Below are 27,261 nucleotides of genomic sequence, written 5' to 3'. Positions count from 1 at the left end.
AGCGAGCTTATAGTCATGCCGCATCCTCATCCTGGAATACTCTTCAGGTGGAACTAAAAATGTCTGAGCTCATCCTAATTAAATCATTTCACTCTGTCCTTTCTAACAAACAACAACAGTCCATTTCTCAATGTATGTGTTTTTAACATATTGTGATGTGGTATAGCTGAATAACCAAACTGTATTTTTATATTATCTTTATTTTTTATTTATGTTTTTTTTGTTTTGTTTCATGAGTCATGTGTTGTGGACCTTTTGGCCAGGTCACCCTTGTAAATGAGATCTTGATCTCAATGGGTTGTTTATCTGGTTAAATACAGAGACATAACAATTAAGTTGTCCCAAAAAAACCCTAAGAACTGTGTTGTTTTGATAAATTTTAAATAATTTGTTTTATAAAGTAGCAAAAGTACTTTTTTGAGTGTAGTCAGCTTGCGTACTGTCCATATTGGGAGGATTGTCTCAACGAATCAACCAATTTAAAAAGAAACACAAACACAACCTTCGCACATTCATCAGATTGTGAGCCGATTGCCTCACTAACCCTGCTGATGTGCTGCAATATGGCAAGTTTCCACAAGTCAGGCCTGGGTGAAGTGGTCATTAGAAACAAACATTGTCATTTGGAATGGATCGTTACTCATCTGAGTATTGTTCTCTCGTATTAATATGGAGATGACCTTCTCAGGAGGGGGGCCGGTTTTGCTTAGCCGCAAATTATGATGAATACCGATTGCTATTTATGATATGCCGCAAAAAACGTATGCATCATAGTGTCATATTCAAATTGGTGCCCGTAACCTTGCGATCCCTAAAAAGTCATATGTTATGAATTTGGGGTTGGTGGCATTGTTTACGCTGCATTAATCATGCAAACATGCATTTGGAAAACAAATGGCTTGTGTGTTTTTTGGAATCGATTCAAAAAGGTCTGGCTCTGGAATTGGTTGCTGGATACATGGAGAGAATAAAGAAAACGTGGCTCATGCGCAGCTAGATGCTTAATTTTGATTCGATTTGCTTTGAAGAACAGTGCTTCATGCTTTGCTGACACAAACATGTGTAAGATGAGCTGTGTGGAAGAGCCATCATCCTGCTGAAGGTTTAAAATAAAGTAAAGCTTGGAAGAGCTGTGGTTGTTTCGCTCTTTAATCTACATGTATAGTTTTAAAAGGTTTTGGATGTAGCTAGGATTCTTTCTTTAAACCAGTACTTAGAAAAAAAACTTAAACCTATGAGGCAATTTGAAATTTTTTGGTTGTTGTGATTGCAGCTGTTAAATATAAAAAACATAATTGCATCATATAAGTGTAAATCATACAACAAGCAAATGTACTGCATATTTTATTAATGGACCAGTATTCCCTCTAGGTTTTTCTTCCAGCTGTGGTGGCAGGCCTTTTACACATATTTTCCAACTACCTATGGTGTTGTTTTAATGTCAAATGTCATAAGAACAGTATTTAAGAAAGTCAAGAGAGCATGTAGTACGAGAATGTAAATCTCTTTACTTATATGCTGATTTCCTTAGTTCGTGCACAAAACCTCTTGTGTGCCCATAAATATATGCTGCTCAAGTGCAGATTTTCTTGTGCACTCTCAAATAAATGCTGCTGAAGTTTGATTTAGGGCATTTATGGAAGGAGTATGTTTCCAACATTTATTAGATTTGCTAGGAATAATTATGAATGTCTCCAATACAGAATAGCATTGATGCATCTTGAAGTAAACTAAAACGTCTATTAACTCCAGCAAGATAAGGTCATTGTATACAGAACCATAGACTTTCATCTGTACATAAAGTATAATTATGGTAACTGTTCATCATGTCTGAAAGCTACGTCATGTTTCCTGGCCTCAAGCATCATACAGCCCAGTTGTCTGTGCCAATAGCCTAGTGGTTAAGTGCACCGACATATAACATGGTGCTCACAGTGACCCGAGTTTGATTCCCGGTTCTGGTCCTTTGCCGACCCTTCCCCTCTCTCTGCTCCCAATACTTTCCTTTCTGTAACCTACACTGTATTATCCAAATTAAAGGTGAAAAGCCCTAAAAAACAATTATTAAAAAATAAAATAAAACTGTATGAATATATTTAAATAGTTATATATTTAAAAAAAAATGCAGCCCAGTGAAAATAGTGAAACCTTTTTAGGTTTTTCATGTAGGCTTGTATTTTACTGGACTGTATTGTGTCTGTCAATGTCTTTGAACAATTATATTTGATTTTTAAAACTCAAAGTGGCAGTTTCACGTCCGTCACATCCAAAATGAAGCTTTTTCTTCATAAATGCAAAAATGCTAGATAAAATAAAATCAATCATGTTTGTTCTGTAGAGAGACAACTTTTCTCCTTTTGATTCGCATAGTTTCTTTTTGGGTTGTGCTGTAACTTTTTTTGTCGCATCCATAACATTTATTTTCCTCATTTAAAATCTAAAAAAATGTTTACAGATTTATATTTTTATGATCCCATAACTCTGTAGTTACTGTAGTTGTTTTGGAAAATATAAACAGATATTTCAATACAGTGTTAAAATATACTTTCTCTGTGAATTTATGATTTGAATTTTTACTGCAAATGTCACATCCATGACACTGGAATTACTCCATACTCGTCTAAATCAGTACTCATAAAATAAGTTATAATTTCATGTTATGTTTTGTTTTTTGATTATTTTAATTTACAAAACTGAAAGTTTTTACCCTTAAGGCATTCAATATATGTACCTATTTTATTTATTTGTGATATTTATGAGTGTTTGATAATCTTCTCTATACTTATAAGGATCAGGACTGCATTTTATTACTGTTATTTTTATTATTAAAAAAAAAAGTTAAAAATTGTGTATAGTTGAAATCACTGCAATACTCAAATGCTCTGAAAGGCAGTCTTAAAAAACTCTAACAGCGGTATTCGACTTTTTATCATCCTCTGCCCTCTATCTGCATTTTTTTAGTGGAACAAAGATTATTACAGCTGACATTATGCATGCTGTCGATTATGGGCCGCTTTGACCTCAGTTACCTAGTTCCCCATATTGGATGCAGGTCAGTAATTGAATACCCACGGCAGACGTGCTGCTATTTCTTAGCGAGCTCAGCTGCTGAATGAGCTGTACTGTCATTGCCGTCCAAATGAATAGGTTACAGCACGTCTGAATGAAGGTTATTCTTGGCCGGGACAAATAAAAAGGATGTTGGTGATTTCATGAATCATAATGAACATGTGATGTGCACATTTTCAAGAGTTTAACCAAGCACAGCCTCGGGTCCCTTTCTCTCCGTCGCTCTGAAAGGTGACATCCAATGTTCTGATAAGGCACTTAATGTACACGGAGAGCTCTTGCATAGCTCATTTATTCATTGGCTGCTTCAAAAGCATCCTTTGTCTACACACGGGGCTTATTGTCTCCATATTAAGTGGGGCTTCTGTGAAGATTTGAACAGCATCTTGACTCCCCTAAGTTGAAGTGCGGCCGAGGTTAAGTGGTCTCGGTGCTCGCAGCGCCCATCTCCAGTCCTGCGTGACAGCTGGGGACTGAGGCCGCTTCTATGCTCCTTCTGTTGCAGTGCGGTGCCCCAGACTGCTCATTTGAGACACCAGCACCCAGACAACCAAACGTAGATCTGCAGAGCAGCAAACTTCCAGACAGCCTGATTTCCCTGCCTCCCTCCCTGTCTCTTTGCTTAACGCTGCAGGTTAATAGGGTAAAAAAAAGGAACTAATAGTTAGCAGCATACTTCCACCATTGATCCATCTCATGCAGTAAAAATATAGTTTCAAATTTATTTAAATAATATTAAAAAATATACAAACAATTGATTTGAGAGAATTGTATTTTGGCCATTTTTAATAACAGTGCTACATCCCTCAAATTCATATTTTTACATTTTTTACATTTGTGCATATACATTACACTGTTATAAAAATCTTTTACTTTAAACAGTACAATAACAAATGTTAAATTACAGAAATTTGTATAATTTACCGGAAATTTCTGTAATTTAACGTCTGTTAGTTTACAGTAAATGTCTGTAATTAAACGACCGCTATTTTACGTTTTTTTTTTGGCACCCCAGCTCCTGGAAAAAAATACATAAAATAAAATATATTTTTTACATTGTAGATTTGTCAGTACTTAAGCCAAATCTGGATCTTATTTAACAAAATAACTTATTAATTAAAAAATATTTAAAAATACTAAATACAAATTTAAAAAAGAGGAAAAATAAAAAGAAACTAAATAATTGAAAAATTTAGTTTACATTTTTTAGTTTGTAATTTTTTTGTTGTTGAATATTTAACTTGAATTTAAGTGTATTATCTTTCTATTTATAAATGTGTTTGGTGACTAAAATATTATTTTAATAAACATATGCGTTTAATAAATCTGTTTTGTTTAAATGCACCAAAATACATTGCCTATATTCACTGAGAAATAGACAAAAATCCTACTTCTAAAATCTAAATATTTTATTAATTTAATTATATTTAAATATCTTATACAGCATTTTTCTATTATATTTTTTTCTATTATGTTTTTTAAAACCTTGTTTATTTAAAAATGCACTAATTTGCATACATATCTAACACACAAATGTGAATGTTGGATAAAGTTCTGTTTCATTTTGAGAATCAAAAGTTTTGATCACTCCATATTTAAAATAGTTCTATACTCACTCCATGATCACTTTAATTCAACCTCAAAGACTAAAAAAACCCCACAATATTCAGCATCAATTTTTAAAGGATTTCTTTGTATATAATCAAGCAAATTATGTATGAGTAAATCCCTAAAAAAAGTAAAAAAAAAAAAAAAAAAATCAAAAATACGAATACAACTGTGAATTTGGTGGATGTAAGTGTTGCTGAAATTTAAAATTATGATATTTTGAGAAAACTGCCTGCACAAAAGTATATATATATATATATATATATATATATATATATATATATATATATATATATATATATATATATATATATATATATATTCATTCATTTTTTTTTTTTTTTGGCTTAGTTCCTTTATTTATCCGGGGTCACCACAGCGGAATGAACCGCCGACTTATCCAGCAAGTTTTTATGCAGCGGATGCCCTTCCTGCCAAAACCCATCTCTGGGAAACATCCACTCACACTCATTCACACTCAAACACTACGGACAATTTAGCCTACCCAATTCACCTGTCCTGCATGTCTTTGGACTGTGAGGAAACCCATGCGAACGCAGGGAGAACATGCAAACTCCACACAGACACGCCAACTGACTCAGCCGAGGCTCAAACCAGCGACCTTCTTGCTGTGAGGCGACAGCACTACCTACTGTGCCACTATGTCACCTTATATATGTGTATATATTAGATGTATATATTTGTATATCTGTATACTGTATGAAAAGCACTTTTTGAAGAGCAAAAATCCACAAAACTGCACTTGCAGTGTTTCAGCTTCTAACATTTGGCTGCAACTGTACTTGCTTTGTTTTCACGCATTTGCAACTTTTAATTGCACACAAATTAAAGAGGTCACGTCAAAATGGAAAGTCATTTTTGGAACAGTAAAAGTAAATTCCATTGACTCGAGACATCCTTCCCCCAGTTTATATTACGCTCTCTCTTACAGAGCACAGTATTGCAGATGGAAGCTTTCCAATTGATAGTGAGGCCAGTGATCAGGAAAATTATTTCAAATAGTTTTCACCACTACCCTCCCCACAGCATTGGCCTTCATTATGGTGCAGGAATAGCAATAGTGTTTACGGATGTTCTGTGAAAATAATTTATGAAGATATTTGTAAATATATGCATAGCTTTCCTATAGTGAAAATAATATTAAGTATGTTTATTGTTTTGTGTATTATTACACTTTTATTTTGTGTGCATGAAAATAGTTTCAATTAATATTTTATCATTTGGAATTAAGTTCGCAATAAAATAACAGGTATACAATTATTTTAACCTATTTATATCCGGCTTTCTCTTTTATTTTATTTTATTTTTTAATTTAAATTTTTTTATTTTACTTAATTTATTTATTTAATTAAATTTTATTTTAAAACCCTAATATGCATATTTTTTCCTAGTGAAATCCTAAATAACTAATGAAAATAACCATGTTTGTTGTTATTATCATTTTTGTTATTGCTAATAATTAATATTATCACACTTCTATTTTGTGTGAATTGTTTAAAATGAATATCTATTATGAATTTAATTTCATAACATTGATATGATCTAGAATTAACAAAATGTGGTTTGCATACAAAAGCAAGTACACATTTACTTAGGTTTGACCTACTGTATGCATCTACCTCCCGCTTTTTACAAGTTGTATTTGATTTAATTTGCATAGAGAAACAAAGTCTTAAGTGTCGATGCTCCCCACATTAGGCGTAATGAAAATCCAGTGTGCGCTGCGCTCTGTACTGTGATCTATGAACAAACGTGTAGATATTAACTCATTCTGGCAGTTTATTTCTAGAAACACTGTTACTTTGCTAATGGGGGGGACAGGCACATACGGATTAATTTTTGTCACCGCTGTCATTTTTAGCTCCAAATTAGTACATCCACCCTCTCTTTGTTAGAAGCCCTGTGAGAGTCGGCGCTCCTTATCTCGCAATCTTCTCAAATCACAGAGCAACACAAGCAGACAAACAAAAACATTTCCTCCAGTGAGAGGCTCGTCTCTTGCAGGGCGAACATTAACAGCTCCGTATGCAGCTGTGCTTGTAATTGTGTTTTTTCTTCCGAGAGTCGTAAAGATGAACTTCAAAGACTTGCTTTAGTGCTTTAAACTAAAGGAGAAGCATTCTCGTCCCAGAGCGCTCCTCTTTCTCAATTACAGTCGCTTCTTGACTAGATACTTTTTAAACCGATGGCTTACTTTGATCTGATGTCTCAAAAGTACATTCCTAACCTGTCCCACAGCAGACGTAAATAGAGCAAGTGGACATCATTCTGCCATTTTATAGGTCCTCAGTTACCCCCAGTAGTCGTTGGCATGCCTAAACTCCGAGCCTGGCTCTTCCTGTCAGCACCTGTTTGTTGCTGGGCCAAAGTGCCTGGGCCGTGGAGCATCTGGAAGTCCCCACAGCGTTAACCTGCCTTTAGCACCTCCTCCGTCATGCTGCCGGCCGGCCTGCGTGAAGGGTAAATTCAGGCCGTGCGCCGGCGAGCCCCACCGGAGCCTCCGACCAGCAGGCTCACATTAGAGGACATTTGTTCCACAATATTGCTGCCTCCTGCTTTCCCTAGGCTGGGCTCGGCGCAGAAGGTAGAGGCAGATATTTGGGTTGTGGCCAAAGCATCTCCATAGCCACCTCGCTAGCACTGCAGGTGCTGAGCTGGGCTCCCCACTGCTAGTGCTCAGGGTCCAGAGCCCACACTGCCTGATGGAACAAATGCCGAATAAACTTATCTCGCTTGCATGACAACACATACCCTCGGGTTAGAGCACTGCGCTAGTTTTGCAAAGCAAGCGGGGTCAGAAGCACATCTTCAGCACAAGGAGGAGGGGTTCCTACACAGACAGAAAAGAGGATGAAGGATGGCGTCGTCCTTGCTTTCGTATTTGGCTCCAATATGCATTTTTGATAAATGAGCAGACACAAAGTGTCTCTTTAAAGGGATAGTTCACCCCAAATTTTCACTCCCTCATGTTATTCTAGACCTGTATAATATTCATGTATTGTGGTCGTAAGTGCACCACAAAAGAAAATGTTATTGTCTAAGTGTTTTTGTCAACATTAGAAGTTATTTCAATTCATCTTTATATCTATAGCGCTTTTACAATGTAGATGTGTCAAAGCAGCTTAACATCGAAGATTCTAGTAAATTGAAACTGTGTCAGTCCAGTTTTCAGAGTTGAAGTTCAGTTTAGTTCAGTTCAGTGTGGGTTAATTTTCACTGCTGAGAGTCTAAACACTGAAGAGCAAATCCATCGATGCGCAGCTCCACAAGTCCCAAACCATGCAAGCCAGTGGTGACAGCAGCGAGAAACAAACTTCACCAATTTGTGAAAGTGGAGGAAAAAAACACCTCGAGAGAAACCAGGCTCTTAAGGAATTTAATGATGCCTTTTTTATTTATTTTTTTCACAATTTACTTTTAAGTATCGCTTCATTTTGCATCTATCGTAGTCATGACATAAACTGGGTAATAACATTGCCTAAACTTACCCCTAAACCAGACCTTAACCCTTGTACATGACTCTCAAATTCTCTCAAAAAAGAGGCATTAACATGAATATCAATTTATTTTACAGTCTTTTTCTGTGTATACATACTACATGCTTATTATGATTCAATAAATAAGTAATAACTTGTTAGTAAACTTAACTCTAAACTTGAACTCATTCATTCATTTTCCTTCAGCTTAGTCCCTTTAGCCATCAAGGGTCGCCACTGTATTACACAGTGGATTCCCTTTCAACTGCAACCCAGTACTGGGAAACATGAACTCCTAAAACCCTGAACCTTGTAGCTACTTTATATTTTCCATACTAGTTAAAGTAAGAACACTGGAAGTCTACACAAGGGCATATTCAGGACTGTAAACAACACTTTAGCCTTTCATATGGTGCATAAATTCATCCCTAAAGGGTGCATATTAGTACTTTAAAAGTATGTAGCCTATCCAAAGAAAGGGTGTTAAAACTTTATCCTGGAGGGCCACTGTCTTGCTCCAACCTCCAACCTCAACACCCTAGAAGTTTGCTAAACTAAGCAGGAGAGTGGCCCTCCGGGAGCAACAATGAACACCCGGACCTCAAGTGTACAGTTACCTTCCCCCTAAACATTTTTTTAATAACAAACATTAGAATATCTTCTGTAGAAGAAAGAAAGTCCTGTCAAGATGAAGCAACTTGAACAACAACAGCTAAAAACAGGTTGACAGATTTTTCAATTTTGTGGTGAACTATCCAATTTTAAAGAAACCTTGTTGTGTCTGATGCAAACCTTAAGGAAGAAAATGTGCAAAATTATCCCAGGTGGTATGTCTAAAAATGTTTTGTGTCCTACATCTATCTCTGAAAATTGCAAATTAGTATCTTACACAACCTTTTAGTGTTAAATCATTTTATATAACAAAAATGCATTTATTTTTTACAGTTAAGAAAACACATTTAACACGTTTGAAATAATTATCTTATTTATCGTCCTGTTCTTGTAGTGACTGAAATGAAAGCACTGGTGATGCACACAATAGTGCTTCTCTAGTGCTGTATTTGGTACATAATTTAAATTTTACTCATACATATACACCCGTGTACCAGTTACAATATCTGCAATACTGGGGGTACTTAATTTTTTTGGATAAACAACATCCAGAGATGTCCCTTTTTGGATTTAAAATGGCTCAAATACACAATGAAGTCTCAAAAAGACTGGCAGACTGCAGTGATTAAATAGAATTTAATGTGAAATCAATGACTTCAGTTGAGGTGTAATGGAGTTGGCATGTGTTGGTATGAATGGCTCACTTGGCTTTCTCTTGCCCAGTAAGGGTTCATCAAGACCCTGATGTAAGGGTACCACAGGCATGATTGATCACCCCCAGTAGATTAACCCCCCCTCCAACCCCCCAAACCCCCTTTCGATTGCCTTCCGCAACCACCAGAGGCCAGCCGTGTCCGAGCGTAATGATTTGCAATGATCGGGGGTGAGGAGTTTGATGATGGATGAAGCTTTCTTAAGAGGTCAGGCGGTCAAAGGAAAAAGAGCATTGACCATACGGGGTATTGACACAGGCCGCGGACACTGAATAGCATGCTGCCGTATGTCTTTATCATAATTAAGTGGGGATACTTAACCCTGGAATGATGTGCTTGCTCTTGTCCATTGGGAGGCACGAGCAGGCCTCCTCTGGGAAGTTCTCCCACAATAGCCCGCCATATTGTCAAATGATATGCTAATGGAAGTGACCCCAAGTTCGGTGGGGCTATTCCCACATCTGAGAGGTGACTCTCATGAACTGAGCCCACTTAATGAAGTTTAGAATACCTTTTTATCTGTTTTCATGTGGTTCATTTGTGTAGTATAGAAAATGAAAGCTGTCAGTAGGGCTTTTTTTTTGTTTATCATTGACTTTACTGTTCTGGAAAAAAAAGGTTATTCATTAACAAAGTTCAAGATTTTTTGTTTTTGATGGTAAAATCCAGTAAAAATAAACACACCCTCCTAGATCAAATTACAAACCTTGAATGAGTGTCCCAAAAAAAAAAAGTTAATTATAAATTAAGCGAAAAAAGTGTAATACAGCTTTTTCTAAAATTAAAATGTCTTGTTTTATTGTTTTATAATTTTTTTCCTAGCTAAATAATAACTATCATCATTTCTACCATGATTTTACCACTAAAACTATGTTGATTACCAAAATATTTTGTCAGATGTATTTAGAACAAGAATCATATCATGTCATAGTAATAGAAAAACATGATGATTTTAAATATTATACATTTTAGCATTTTGTATTCAGCTATATTTTAAGGATTTCAGAATTTTTATTTCGGTATAAATGTTTCCTTTTTAAATAAATGTTATGCTGAATGATCACCCACCCTGTAAAAAAATGCATAATTTTACCTTTTTTTCAGGAGCTGGGGCGCCGGAAAAAAGGTAAAATAATGGCTGTTAAATTACAGACATTTACTGAGGAATAAAAGACATTAAATTGCAGACATTTCCTTAAATTTTAAATTCCAGTAAATTTCTGCAATTTACCATGTTATTTTACAGTAAATGTCTGTAATTTAACAGCCATTATTTTACTTTTTTTTTTTTAGCACCCCAGCTGCTGAAAAAAATTAAAATAATGGATTTTTTTAGTGCATAATTTGACATTTAAATTATTCATGTTAAATGTTCAAGTTATTTGAAACATTACTGTAATTGCACTTAATTTGTTTTCTACATATATAATTCTGTTCATTACTGTAATGTGATGGAGAATATAGATAAAAGTGAAATCTCAATTTTGAATCATATATGTATTGCCACATATCATAAAATTTATATAAGCTTTACTATTTGTAAATATAATATTTGTCATAATTATTCAGCAGTTTAAAATAAAAGGGAAATGTCCTTGACCGTGCTGTCCAGAGTAGAATATTGATTTTCTTAGTTCATACATGATTCATTTTAGTTTCATTTCTCGTTTTCGGTTGTAAAAATGGTGTGAATAACAGCGGATATTGATACAGTCTGACTGTATGAGTTTTATGCAGGCAATGCCTAAGAAGAACCTTGGATTTGGAGGGGTCGTGGCTGGCACACATGAGTGCATGCATCACAGAGCAGGAGTGCTCAGCCAACTCCCCCAAAAAGCCTGTCCCTCGGTACGGGGAATTACACGACCTCTCTCAGCTCACCGTAACCTCCTCATTATACACACACCAATGAACTCGGATCATATTTTCCTGGGCAGTGGGAAAAAATGGAAATGGGAGGGAGGGTGGTGCCATGCATTTGAACAATGCTTTGCTGTTTTTTAAAATGACTCCATGGAGAAGTTCAGATCCCGTGTTACCATACAGACATTCCCATTTGCATTTTTTGCATTTTATTTCTGAAGTGTTTTCATGCCCCCATTCTTAAACCTCAGAGAGTACTGTAAAACCGCCTCTGATTATGTTAAGTAAAATATCACATTTTGTTCTGTGTTTACAGGATTAAATACAGTATGAGCATTTAAAACCAAGACTATCTATCTATCTATCTATCTATCTATCTATCTATCTATCTATCTATCTATCTATCTATCTATCTATCTATCTATCTATCCATCTATCCATCTATCCATCTATCCATCTATCCATCTATCCATCTATCCATCTATCCATCCATCCATCCATCCATCCATCCATCCATCCATCCATCCATCCATCCATCCTTCTGTCTCTCTGTCTCTCTGTCTTTATTTTATTTCTATATTGTTTATTTAAAAAAAAAAAGTCTTCTCTATTTGTGTAAAAAAGACAGACTATAAATTGGTCTTATAGTACTAGGGCTACACGGTATTGGAAAAATCTGATATTTTTTATTTTTCTAAATATTGTGATATGTTGTGATATGATATGTGATGCGTTTCACTAGATAGTTTGAATAACACTATTTGACTGTTTTCTCTAACATCCAGGTGCATCTCAATGCAAAGAAATACCTTTCTTTTTTTCTCGTGTCTAGTTGGAATACCTCTAATTCTAAATCAAGTAAAAAATTGTTTTGTTTTCACCTTCAGAAATGAGAAATGAGTCAAAATTTTTTCTTTTTTCCTTAAAACAAGCTAAAATATCTGTCAATGTGGTAAGTAAAATAATCCTTTTTAGCTTTGAAATGCATATTTTTAGACTAGAAATTAGACAAAACTCATTATGTAAAAAAAAAATCCATTTCAATAATTAAATACAATGTTTTTTTACGCCTCCATAACAATTTTTGGCACCTAAATGTTTTAAACTGTCTTGAAATGCTCAGTCACAGACCTTAAAAACAAATGCAAATGATAAACTTTATTTATAAACCACATTCACACTCAACATTGCAAGTCTTGCTATGTGACTATTCCAGATGCGCACATTGCAATATCGATGCTGAAACGATATATTGTGCAGCCCTATATAGTACAAACATATATATTTTTTTGTTATTTTGTTTGTAAAATAACAAAGGTTTCATGTTATCAGACATCTTTAGTTTTTTTATTGCTTTTAACTTCAAGAAGCGATAAGAATATTAATATTTGGTGGAATAAACCTAATTTTCAATTACAAAAATTAAAAGCATTTTCTTGCTCAAAATGACAATATTTGTACTTTAAATATTTTTACTTTATATATATATATATATATATATATATATAAATATTAACTGGTTTCTCAATTGTTGTTGTTGTGTGTGTGCGCGCGCGCGTGCGTGCGTGCGTGCGCGCGTGCGTGCGTGTGTGTGTGTGCGTACGTGTGTGTGCGTACGTGTGTGTGCGTGCGTGCGTGCGTGTGTGTGTGTGTGTGTGTGTGTGTGTGTGTAAACAGTATAGGTTTATATGCCCAGCATAAATGAGTACGCAGAGCTGTCATTTAAATAAAAAAAAATATATAAAGCATGCTATGCAATAACATATTCATGTATTAGGTTAGTCAGTACCATAGTCAAATCTGGAACTAATTTAACAAAATATGTTAAATTAAAATATAAATAATAGTATATTGTCCAAAAATTAGAACACCCAAGTTTACATGTTGAGGGAAATATTAAATAAGATTTTATTAAAGAGGAAAATCAAGAGAAACATAAAAAAGATTTGAAACTTTGTTGGAATTTTGTAGTTTGTAGTTTTGGGATATCTCATTTGAATTATAATTTATTATCTTTTGATTACTAATGATCTTAGGTGACCAAAATCTTATCTTTATAAATATAGCTGTTTAATAAAACAGTTGTGTTTAAATGCACAAAAATATATTGTCTATATTCACTAAAAATATTATTTATATTTATGCTGTGCACTGTCTATACTTCTGTATATACAGTATGCACTGTACAATACAATCTCACAGCAATTCGTAACTTTTTGATTTAGTGACTAATTTGTATTATTTGTATGATCTTATTTGTACAATGTAGTACGATTTGCTTATCTCTCAATGATGGTGGGTTTAGGGTACCATTTTCATGGGTACTTTTCAATTTCAAACTCCAGTGTACCATTTTCATTTTCATTTTCATTTTCAAACTCGTATGACTGAATTTGTACGAATTAGCCACTAAACTGACAAAACGTAAAACACTTACGTTTTCTTGTGAAATTAGGCTGGTACTGTATGTATATACATATTTTGATTGCTTCTATTCTCCTTCTGTCTAAGTTGCTTTAGGTGTAAGTGTTGTCCGAACGATTAAACATAAGTGTTTATTTATTTTATTTCATGCATATTTACATAATAATAATAATTCGTTACATTTATATAGCGCTTTTCTGGGCACTCAAAGCGCTTTACACAATGGGGGGGGGGGGATCTCCTCATCCACCACCAGTGTGCAGCATCCACCTGGATGACGCAACGGCAGCCATTTTGCGCCAGACCGCACACCACACACCAGCTGATTGGTGGAGAGGAGACAGAGTGATGATATGCCAATCATGATATGGGGAGGGTTAGGAGGCCATGATGGACAGAGGCCAGTGGGCAGATTTGGCCAGGATGCCGGGGTTAAACCCCTACTCTTTTTCGAAGGACATCCTGGGATTTTTAACGACCACAGAGAGTCGGGACCTCGGTTTAACGTCTCATCCGAAAGACGGCGCTCACTGAGCAGTATAGAGTCCCCGTCACTATACTGGGGCATTAGGACCCACACAGACCGCAGGTTGGGCGCCCCCTGCTGGCCTCACTAACACCACTTCCGACAGCAACCTAGCTTTCCCAAGTGGTCTCCCATCCAGGTACTGACCGGGCGCAGCCCTGCTTAGCTTCAGTGGGTGACCATGTGAGAGTTGCAGAGAGCTAGCTGCCGGCTAATCTATGTTTCATTAATTATACATTACCTTCAATTTGAAAAGTCTAAAACCTAAGTCTACATCTTTTTCTATTCATTTCATTTTCACCTTCTAAAAAAGTCTTCTCTATTTGTGTAAAAAAGACAGACTATAAATTGGTCTTATAGTACTAGGGCTACACGGTATTGGAAAAATCTGATATTTTTTATTTTTCTAAATATTGTGATATGATATGTGATGCGTTTCACTAGATAGTTTGAATAACACTATTTGACTGTTTTCTCTAACATCCAGGTGCATCTCAATGCAAAGAAATACCTTTCTTTTTTTCTCGTGTCTAGTTGGAATACCTCTAATTCTAAATCAAGTAAAAATTGTTTTGTTTTCACCTTCAGAAATGAGAAATGAGTCAAAATTTTTTCTTTTTTCCTTAAAACAAGCTAAAATATCTGTCAATGTGGTAAGTAAAATAATCCTTTTTAGCTTTGAAATGCATATTTTTAGACTAGAAATTAGACAAAACTCATTATGTAAAAAAAAATCCATTTCAATAATTAAATACAATGTTTTTTTACGCCTCCATAACAATTTTTGGCACCTAAATGTTTTAAACTGTCTTGAAATGCTCAGTCACAGACCTTAAAAACAAATGCAAATGATAAACTTTATTTATAAACCACATTCACACTCAACATTGCAAGTCTTGCTATGTGACTATTCCAGATGCGCACATTGCAATATCGATGCTGAAACGATATATTGTGCAGCCCTATATAGTACAAACATATATATTTTTTTGTTATTTTGTTTGTAAAATAACAAAGGTTTCATGTTATCAGACATCTTTAGTTTTTTTATTGCTTTTAACTTCAAGAAGCGATAAGAATATTAATATTTGGTGGAATAAACCTAATTTTCAATTACAAAAATTAAAAGCATTTTCTTGCTCAAAATGACAATATTTGTACTTTAAATATTTTTACTTTATATATATATATATATATATATATATAAATATTAACTGGTTTCTCAATTGTTGTTGTTGTGTGTGTGCGCGCGCGCGTGCGTGCGTGCGTGCGCGCGTGCGTGCGTGTGTGTGTGTGCGTACGTGTGTGTGTGTGCGTGCGTGTGTGTGTGTGTGTGTGTGTGTGTGTGTGTAAACAGTATAGGTTTATATGCCCAGCATAAATGAGTACGCAGAGCTGTCATTTAAATAAAAAAAAATATATAAAGCATGCTATGCAATAACATATTCATGTATTAGGTTAGTCAGTACCATAGTCAAATCTGGAACTAATTTAACAAAATATGTTAAATTAAAATATAAATAATAGTATATTGTCCAAAAATTAGAACACCCAAGTTTACATGTTGAGGGAAATATTAAATAAGATTTTATTAAAGAGGAAAATCAAGAGAAACATAAAAAAGATTTGAAACTTTGTTGGAATTTTGTAGTTTGTAGTTTTGGGATATCTCATTTGAATTATAATTTATTATCTTTTGATTACTAATGATCTTAGGTGACCAAAATCTTATCTTTATAAATATAGCTGTTTAATAAAACAGTTGTGTTTAAATGCACAAAAATATATTGTCTATATTCACTAAAAATATTATTTATATTTATGCTGTGCACTGTCTATACTTCTGTATATACAGTATGCACTGTACAATACAATCTCACAGCAATTCGTAACTTTTTGATTTAGTGACTAATTTGTATTATTTGTATGATCTTATTTGTACAATGTAGTACGATTTGCTTATCTCTCAATGATGGTGGGTTTAGGGTACCATTTTCATGGGTACTTTTCAATTTCAAACTCCAGTGTACCATTTTCATTTTCATTTTCATTTTCAAACTCGTATGACTGAATTTGTACGAATTAGCCACTAAACTGACAAAACGTAAAACACTTACGTTTTCTTGTGAAATTAGGCTGGTACTGTATGTATATACATATTTTGATTGCTTCTATTCTCCTTCTGTCTAAGTTGCTTTAGGTGTAAGTGTTGTCCGAACGATTAAACATAAGTGTTTATTTATTTTATTTCATGCATATTTACATAATAATAATAATTCGTTACATTTATATAGCGCTTTTCTGGGCACTCAAAGCGCTTTACACAATGGGGGGGGGGGGATCTCCTCATCCACCACCAGTGTGCAGCATCCACCTGGATGACGCAACGGCAGCCATTTTGCGCCAGACCGCACACCACACACCAGCTGATTGGTGGAGAGGAGACAGAGTGATGATATGCCAATCATGATATGGGGAGGGTTAGGAGGCCATGATGGACAGAGGCCAGTGGGCAGATTTGGCCAGGATGCCGGGGTTAAACCCCTACTCTTTTTCGAAGGACATCCTGGGATTTTTAACGACCACAGAGAGTCGGGACCTCGGTTTAACGTCTCATCCGAAAGACGGCGCTCACTGAGCAGTATAGAGTCCCCGTCACTATACTGGGGCATTAGGACCCACACAGACCGCAGGTTGGGCGCCCCCTGCTGGCCTCACTAACACCACTTCCGACAGCAACCTAGCTTTCCCAAGTGGTCTCCCATCCAGGTACTGACCGGGCGCAGCCCTGCTTAGCTTCAGTGGGTGACCATGTGAGAGTTGCAGAGAGCTAGCTGCCGGCTAATCTATGTTTCATTAATTATACATTACCTTCAATTTGAAAAGTCTAAAACCTAAGTCTACATCTTTTTCTATTCATTTCATTTTCACCTTCTAAAAAGAGCAGCATTTGGTCATTTGACGACATTGTAGTGGACACTGTTTATGACTCCCTGTCCGCTGTCTCTCTCATTCATTCCCCCATTCATTTTCAAATTAACCTCCTAATAGACCTCATCTGTCCACGGAGAGCCTATTAACTAAAGATCTGTTTTCATCTGCTGGACAACTTAGGACAGGAGAGACCCCTGCCACGCAGACCTCCACTCCAATGCAACGTGTGGCGTCAGAAACAAAAATCAAATAAAAAAAAGAGCTAATAAAAGGATTTCATTACATATAGTTAATTACCTCCCAGGCCCGGGCCAAACCTTTCCTGGCGAAAGAATTAGAGAAGCTTAATTGCTTTATCACCCGGGCCTGTGATTTCCAGCAATCAGGCGGCTTTCATTTAATTCGGCTGCCAGGGGACAATGGGGTGCGCTTTGCTCTCTACCTGCCCTGGAGCACAGGTGCACGTGGGGTGGAGAGGGGTGAGCCCCAAACTGGCAAATTTAGTGTCTGTGAATTAATGAAAATCAACAGCGGCGTCTGATGGCTGCCCCTGAGGTGCGTGTTAGTGGAGGACGCTGGGCTTGAGAAGGAGTTGACTAGTCAAAGCCTGGTTTGGTAATAGTGGTGAGAAAGCTGGGATGAAAAAAAAATTGAAAAAAGAATACTGGTTGCCTGAGGATGAACTGAGGAACCAGGGGGATTGAATGGGTAATGATATTTGAACAATTAACACAGACTGTATGAGGAGCAAGAAAGCTGACAGTCTTTCTATGATTAAACGACATATATTAATTAGAGACATGTTGCTTCTTTATATGAAAAGGATTGTCATGTCATGTCTGTGAATCTGTGAATATGTTTTACATTGAGGTCTGATGGGAAATGGGTTTGTACTCTGAGAAGATTTTAATGTCTCTGTTACTGTCACTTGGAAATGGTTTGACAGTTACAAGATTTTTTTTTTGGGGGGGGGGGACAAAAATGGTCACAAATTATGCCGAATTTACTGTTTAACCGAAGCCTTAGCCTTACTTGCTAGTAGTGCTATTGGGTTGCAGGTGTTAGGGAGTGGTTTTTGTTTTATTGTTGCTGTTTTTTTTTTTTTATATCTGTTCATTTCCTACACATTACTAGCTCAAAAAACAAAACAAAAAAAAAATAGAATAAAAACAGGTCCCTGTGTTCGATTAGCTCCGACGGCTTTGTCGATTTAACTTGCTTACTTGAATGATCAACTAGCAATAAAGCTTGTCAAAGTAAACTTACTGTAATTTATTTTTCCTCTTTTTTTCGGGGTAGTCGATTACACCATGTCCAAACTCTACACAATGCAACGCTGCAACATGCAATAAAAGAAACTTTTCCATGTTAAATTAATTATTAGTGTAGTAGTTAAATGCGTCAACAAAATGCAATCATGCTCACGCTTCATCACACTGAAGTGCGATCTGCTCAGTACGACCCAAGTTCGGTTTCTAGCTCAAGTCCTTTGTCAATCCTTTCTTTGCTTCCCATTCGTTTCTGTCTCCCGCTATACTGTACTGTCAAATAAAGGTGAAAAAACTCTAAATATATAGGGCCCTATCATATACCTGGCGCAATAAGGTGCCAGACATGTTTGCCCCGACGTGTTGCTATTTTCAGTCCAGCGCAACCCTAATTTTCCCGTTTCTCACCATGTTGTTTAAATAGCAAATCCATTTCACCACTTTGTGGACTCATGGGTGTTCCGGTCTAGAAAAGAGAAAGAGGTGTGTTAAGGAGCATTGTTGGTATAGTAATGCTAGTTAAGGCCCATTGTTGGCATAGTAATGCTAGTTAAGGTGCATTGCTGGCATAGTAATACTAGTTAGCTGTAGGCCTATGTATTAGGGGGAGATAAAGAAATAATACTTTGTCAATATTGCTACACTAGTAATGCTAGTTAGCTGCATGTATTAGGGAGAGATAAAGAAATAATACTTTTAATATTGTTATGCTAGTAATGCTATTTAACTTGCGATATTATAGAGAGATAATACTGTCAACATTGCTACACTTTTAATGTTAGCTGTATATATTAGAAAGAGATAAAGAAATAATACTTTGTCGATATTGTTATGTTAGTAATACTAGTTAGCTGTATATAATATAGAGAGATAATAATGTCAACATTGCTACACTTTTAATGTTAGCTGTATATATTAGAAAGAGATCAAGAAATAATACTTTGTCAATATTGTTATGTTAGTAATGCTAGTTAGCTGTATATAATATAGAGAGATAATACTGTCAACATTGCTACACTAGTAATGCTAGTTAGCTGCATGCATTAGGTAGATATAAAGAAATATTACTTTGTCAACATTGTTATGCTAGTAATGCTTGTTAGCTGTATATATTATAGAGAGATAATTCTGTCAACATTGTTACACTAGTATTGTTAGTTGACTTTAGCCTGTGTATTAGGGAGAGATAAAGAAATAAAACTGGCAACACTGCTACACTAGTAATGCTAGTTAGCTTTATGTATTAGGGAGATATAAAGAAGCAATACTTTGTAAACATTGTTATTCTAGTAATGCTAGTTATCTGTATGTATTAGGGAGATATAAAGATATAATACTGTCAACATTGTTATGCTAGTAATGCTAGTTAGCTGTAGACATGAGAGAGATAATACTGTCAACATGGCCTTACTAGTAATGCTAGTCAGCTGCATGTATTAGGGAGAGATAAAAAAATACTTTGTCAACATTATTATGCTAGTAATGATAGTTAGTTGGAGGTATTATGGAGAGATAACACATTATTAGCATTGCTACTCTAGTAATTCTATTCAGTTGAAGGTATTAGTGAGAGATGATGCTGTGTGAGCATTATTAGCTACGATTGGTAGTCAGTTTCAAGTAGGATTAGGGAGTGATTTGTTGATTTGTTTGCTACATACTAATAAAGCTATTAAATTGCAGGTATTGATGATTTATTTGCTAATTGTTAACAATACTAGACAGATGTAGATTTTAGAGTTTGTTAAAGACATTTTTAAGTCAAAACACTGATTTCAACTTCATGTCTTGAGAATAAAAAGCTGTTTAATAGCAATTGAAACAATCCAGTGTCTGCTATTCTGCAGTCCTTTGCTTCTCCATTTATTCCTGTGGTGCTAATAAGGTCAAATCTAAATACGAAATTCCTGACAGTACATTTTCTGACACTGCTACCTTTAGGTTCTGCATGGCTGTTTGAATCAAAGAGTGGTTATCTCTTATATTGAGCTGTTCTAACCTCTGTCCAGTCTGATTAAACAAACCGCTCTGAATTTTCTTGTTATTCAAGACCAGGTTTCAGGGTCATTTACTGTCGAAAACAAAAATGCACAGGCCAGTAAAAGACAGTACGCATGGTAAAACAAATATTAGTCCTTACAAAGTTTTGATTCAAGTGTAGGAGTTGGCATTTCTATTACAGTTAGACTTCGAGTTGCCGTTTTGTTTTAATTAGAATGCATTGCAATAACACTCTCATGATGTTCAGCTCAGGGTGAACTTTTCTTACATTTATTAGATTTTCATTTATTTATTTGTGGAAATAGGTACAAGGTTTTCAAGAAGTGCTCTAGTTGTGTGCAGGGGAACTTTTAAAAACAACAGTATTGCAAAAGTTTTGACACAAAAGATGACGCACTGACTTTGTTTCTTTATATAGTATGTGTTAGAGTTGGGGTCAAGTCCATCGAATCCAAGTCAAAACCAAGTCCTTAACCAGTCAAGTCCAAGTCCGAGTCCAAAAAGGGTCGAGTCTGACTTTAGTCCAAGTAAACGCAGTGGATGCCCTTCCAGTCCCAACCATTTACTCTCATTCACACACACACTCACTCTTACACCATGGCCGTTTTAGTTAATTTAGTTCACCTATAGTGCATGTGTTTGGACTGTGGGGGAAACTGGAGCACCCAGAGGAAACCCACATCAACACTGGGAGAACATGCAAACTCCACACAGAAACACTCCTGGCCCAGTCTGGACTCGAACCAGTGACCTTCTTATTTATACTGTCAAAATGTTTATGGTAAAATAACAATTTTAGATATTAGATATTTTATAGATTTTTTTTAACAGTTATTTAAATATATTTTTAAAATGAAGCACTCCAGTCTCCAGTATAGAAGTCAGTCCAATAAATATTTCTTCATAACTATCAATAATAAAAAAATTTTGTTGCTTGATTGTTTTTAGGGCAATTCATTTGGTAGATGTCACGTTAAAAATATGTCTTTTGAACATTTTAATGTATAATGAATAAAATATGTTTTGTTTTATTAGCAAAAAACACTGAATTCAGATTGTTTATCATTTAAAATGTGATTTACATATTATTATTATTATTATTATTTTTTTAATTATTATTCAGTTTGAGTTTCAGCTCAAAACACCCATCAGATTATTTATTTTACCCTTCAAAATTTTTAATTTTCTACTATGAACACAATAGCTGTTTTTGTTGCCTGTACCTTTAATGCTAGTTCTTCCCACCCACTGTTCCTACGTGCCTGTCAGTGTGTGCCACAATCTCTGTCTGCGTGCGTCAGATAAACAACACAGTGACCGACATGAAGGAAGCAGATCTCACAAAATGTTTGTGAGAAATACTACAGTAAGAACTTTCCCAATGATTATTTGATGTATTTGTTGTGGAGTTGCAACGATGAGTCACACACAATGTTGTTACTAAGTTGACGAACACGGACACACACATACAGCATGTGCGTTTAACTTTGCACTGTTTTTGCACAGAAAAAATGACTGGATACATGGTAATATCCACTGCTATATGGATATTCGTTATGTTAATGTACAAAATAAACCTGATTTAATGTCCACAAACCAGGATTAAAGCGTCTTCTTTTATAATTGGACTGACATGCGACTGTAGTGATGAAGTAAAGATGGTAAAGTTGCTTCATTTCATTACAAACATGCACTGTTTTAAAAAAGTTTTAAACTTTTCAAATTCATTCTTGATCACATTTGATGATGATTGATGATCACAGTTTACTTTGTTTACTACGAAGACATGTTAATAGGCGGCTGTCAATCAAATATGTGGGCGGGGAAACCGCACTTACGTCACGTTGCGGTGGGCCTCGAACTGGAAGGGATTTAGATCCTATTTTAACGCCAGGAAATTAAAAAAAAGAAATTTATTGTCTTTATATCATCCCAGTATGACTGTGGAAACACTATACTTACACACAGTTCTTTCCAAACAACTTAAAAAATACCATTTTGATCAAAGGTGCCCATTAAAATATCAATTTAGTTATTTTTATTTAAAAATGTACAGTTATTTAAATATATATTTAAAACGAAGGAGAATTACTCCAGTCTCCAGCATAGACGTCAATGTAATAAATATTTATTTATAGTTATCAATGATAAAAACAACTTTGCTGCTTGATATTTTTCTGCTAATTCATTTGCCAGAGTTTTTTTTTATGTAATAAATGTCATGTTATAATTGTCACTTTTGAATATTTTAATGTAACATGAATTAAATGTTTTATTTTCTTTACAAAAGCACAATAATATTAAAATATGATTGATTTGCATGCTCTTTTTTTATTATTTTATTAAGCCCAGGTTAAGCTGATATTATAGTAATTGGTAAATTTGTAGCCTTTTAATTATTATTATTTGTCTTACAGAATATTGGTAAATATCAGTTTAGTATTTAAGCAGTCCTGAAAAAGAAAATGTGAAAACATACTAATACTATTTCTTAAATGTGGAATTGTAACTATTATATTCTCTGTAGCTTATGCTTTTATTGTTTTAATTTCGATTTAAACAGAACCTATTACACAGTCTCTTCATTTACCATCACCTCCTTTGTCTCAGCACTAGATAACCATAGATTGTCACTCCTTGATTAAAACGTTGACTTTTTACTCAGAATTAACCTGATTATTGTAATTGAATGTAAAAGCGTGTAGCTCAGCACAGGCCATGATCAGCAGAGATGGATTAGGAGAGAAGGCTTTCAAATTGAATACAGTTTTTCTCTCTCAGCCCATTAATTGTGCCGTTTACCACTACCTGAGTAAGTGACCAGTGCTATTTAGTTTCTCTAATGATGATGCACAGTAGGCTTGGGTCGGAGATAATTAAAAAAAAAAAAAAAAAAAAAAGCTCGGCCTTTCTCTCTCAGCCTTTACTTTTGGCCCATTGACAGCTGAGCACAAACGAAATATTGAGCTGTCCTCTTGGCAGCATCCTGAATGCCAGCATCGAGTTCTTCAAATGGTCTCTTGTGCTATTTCACAAGCTAAAAAAAAACTATTGGTTTTTGGTCTTCTGCTCATGACTGACAGATGTTTTTAAATGCACTCTGGTGTTCGGCTGCATGCCTTCCGTTCTTGCTCACTCCAAACTTGTGGCAATCATTTCAAGATTTTAAGCATTTTTTCTTTTACTTTTAAATATTTAAGAGCAGTATTAATCTTTTTATATGGTCCCTTTTATTAACATGACCTATCAGTGAACAATGTAATCAACACTTCATGGAAAAATATGCTATATTTATTGATGGTTTTTGGTTCCATGGAGAACATTTTATATTTAAAGAAAATTTCTATTCAAAATATACATAGTGTTCTTCATAGTGTAATATGGTTCTAAATAATTTTACAAGGTTTTCACACTATTAAAAACTCTTCACTAAAAGATTCTGAGGGGAACCAAATGGGTTGTATTATAAAAATGCTGCAAAACCTCATTTTGGAAACATTATTTTCAAGAGTGATGAAAGAGATTCATTTTCAGCTGATTATGTGGCTTTCACCAACTTGGAACAGTGAAAGCTAATGTTCTGGAAAGTGATTTACTGTGTTTAAATAGTGTTATTTCTAGTTATTTAGCAAAGTTGGGAGTAGCTATGAACAAGTAGCTTGGATACTAGCTTAGCTACATTTTTTAGTAGCTTAAAAGTAGCTTAGCAACTTCTAAAGCAATGTAGCTTTCCCAGGAGAAACTTTTTAGGTAACGTAGCATGACAAGAGTTTTATTCCATTTAGTGAATCTGTCTGAAGCAGCACATCTTTTTAAGATCACCTATACAATTGTGTAGTACAGCTATCTTTTGGTAAAAAACAAATCTCATGGTTTTACAAATCTCTGTATGTTACAATTTTTATATTAATATTTAAAGTATAACTGTTATTTTGCAAATATTTTTTACAGTAACAATGGTTAAAATTTCCTCCATTAAGTATTCTAAGGACTTCAAAAAATGTCTTAGCAAAATGGAGTCAAGTTAATTTTTGAGAGAATGCCACCTTGGGCTGATTATTTTGTAATTGCAGTTTGTAATTTGCCTTTTGAAAGTCTCAAAAATGTGAAAAATATGTGTAAAAAACATTAAGCTTTGACATTTATAGATCTATTGCACTGTTTTAAGTGCCAAAATGTGACTTAATATTAATGTGTATTCACGTTTTTGCAATACATTGTGAAAAAAAGCACCTTCAATGTAACTATTGCTACTTTTTAGGAAGTAACTTGAAGTGTAGCTAGCTACTTTTTAGATGTGTAGTTTGACTGTATCTTTACCACTTTTCCTGATGAGTGTCATAACTTATCAAGCTACACTTTCAGAGTAGTTTCCCCAAAACTGTCATATACTGAACCATCTAACGTTTTTGTAAAGCATGATGCATTTTTGTGAATGTACCATGAGGTGCTGCTATTTTTTGTTTCAGTCTTTTTTTAGGGAAATGTATACAACCTTTCTTATTTGCTAAATTTAATCTATAAAACTGTAATCCAAAAAAAAAAAAAAAAAGTGAAATTCAAATCTGACATTCAAAAATGAAGACTACAATAGTAATGTGATAAAGTAACGCAATCTTGCATTTAACAAGAACAGAGCAGAGGAATCACTTTTCCTTCTGAGATCTCTCTCTCCATCTCTCGCTGTCTCAGCAAGTGTTTTGCTATTCCACACATGACCACAGGCTAAGTGACATCAAGCCTCATTATATTCATCACATGCCACATTTGTAACCTGTTAGGGGAGTAAATTGTGCTAAAATCAGCTGATGCCCCGTCCTTTTTCTTCCCCACTCTCTGGGAGAAGATGTTCTCAGCTCGGAGAAGTGCAGCACAGGGTTAATTGGGTGGCTTTGGCCCTGTTATATTCTCTGCCGTTTCTGCCATGATGCCATATCTTACACATTTCAAAGGCTGACACGAGAATGCATTGCGTCTAGATGAAAACTGCAGTTCGCTGATCTTCTTCGCGGCAAAATGAGGAATATGACATTTATTTGGAGAGGGTGGTCGGAGGTGCTGAACCTCATCTGTAGTAAACAGATAACATGAACGGATGAGTCTGTTTAATGAACTGATTTGGTTTCCAGCAGAAATGACTTTTTAACCTGCATTCTCTAGAGTTATTTTCAGAGAGGGATCCGTCAGCTCAGAGCACATCTCTTTTCTTGTGTTTTTAACCTATAGCACAATGTGATGTTAGTGGTTGTGTCTGAGGAAATAGCGGCTGTAATTAGAGATCTAGATAAAATAGAGTAGTATAATGGCACATAATATTTGTATGTGCTGTACTGTTATTTATCACATTGTGGGGACAAATGTTATTATTTTGTTCCACTGAGGAAAAAAAGCTTATAAATAATACAGAATGAATATTTTGAAAATGTGAAAATGTATAACTGGGGTGCCCAAACTTTTTCGTTTGAAGGGCCAAAAACCAAATATCATAGAAAGCTGTGGGTCGAAGATAAATATACCAAACTATTTTACATTAAAGTTGCCATATGTCATATCCTAATTTATTAAATAATATTTAAAAATAAATAGAAAACATCACTTTGAATCTTATTAACTAACTAACAGTGTAATTTTTTTATTAATGTATTGCATTAAAAACATAAGCACATTTATAAGACAGTGGAGTTCCATGCTACACTAGTCAAGCAGAATTTGCCTTATAACTTTGATTCGCTCACAAAAGTCACCAAATAAAATTTTACATTAAATTTGAAATAACAATCTCTAAACCATCCCCATCATTCCCCCCCCCTCTTCTCAGGTAGGGTGGTAGGCCCAATAAAAGGTTATCAAGGGCCAACTTTAGCCTGTGGGCCTATAATGTTGAATGAGTGTTGAGTTTAGGGGTAGAGTTGGGGTAAAGGGAAAGAATTTACTCTCTGTTCAGTATAAAAATCATTGTCTATGGGAAGTCTATGTTTTAAAACATGAAAACCTGTGTGTGTGTTTGTGTGCATTTTTTTGTTTTACTTCAGTTATATGTGGGCCTTTCTAAAAAAAAAAGAGCAAAAGTTGGCAGTTTTGATATGAATTAAGTAAAATATTAAAAATGCTACATGATGTTTGTCTAAAAGCAGATGCAATATAAAAGTAATTGAAGTCTATAATATTTATATTAGGATGAAAAATATCAAGTTCAAGTATGCTAGTAATATTGGTTTTAATGATTAAAATAGAATAGTATACAATAAGTTGGGTAGATACATCATGTTATACAATGATAATAATGTTCCTTGAGGTTTTACATTATATTATATTATATTATATTATATTATATTATATTATATTATATTATATTATATTATAAGGCGAGGCAGTGGCGCAGTAGGTAGTGCCGTCGCCTCACAGCAAGAAGGTCGCTGGGTCGCTGGTTCGAACCTCGGCTCAGATGGCGTTTCTGTGTGGAGTTTGCATGTTCTCCTTGCCTTTGCGTGGGTTTCCTCCGGGTGCTCCGGTTTCCCCCACAGTCCAAAGACATGCAGTACAGGTGAATTGGGTAGGCTAAATTGTCCATAGTGTATGAGTGTGTGTGTGGATGAGTCCCAGAGATGGGTTGCGGCTGGAAGGGCATCCGCTGCGTAAAAACTTGCTGGATAAGTTGGCGGTTCATTCCGCTGTGGTGACCCCGGATTAATAAAGGGAATAAGGCGACAAGAAAATGAATTTATTATATTATATTATATTATATT

Source organism: Danio rerio, chromosome 13, assembly GCF_049306965.1.
Source record: "Danio rerio strain Tuebingen ecotype United States chromosome 13, GRCz12tu, whole genome shotgun sequence".
Lineage (NCBI taxonomy): Eukaryota > Metazoa > Chordata > Actinopteri > Cypriniformes > Danionidae > Danio > Danio rerio.
Note: the sequence above shows the minus strand (reverse complement) of the source record.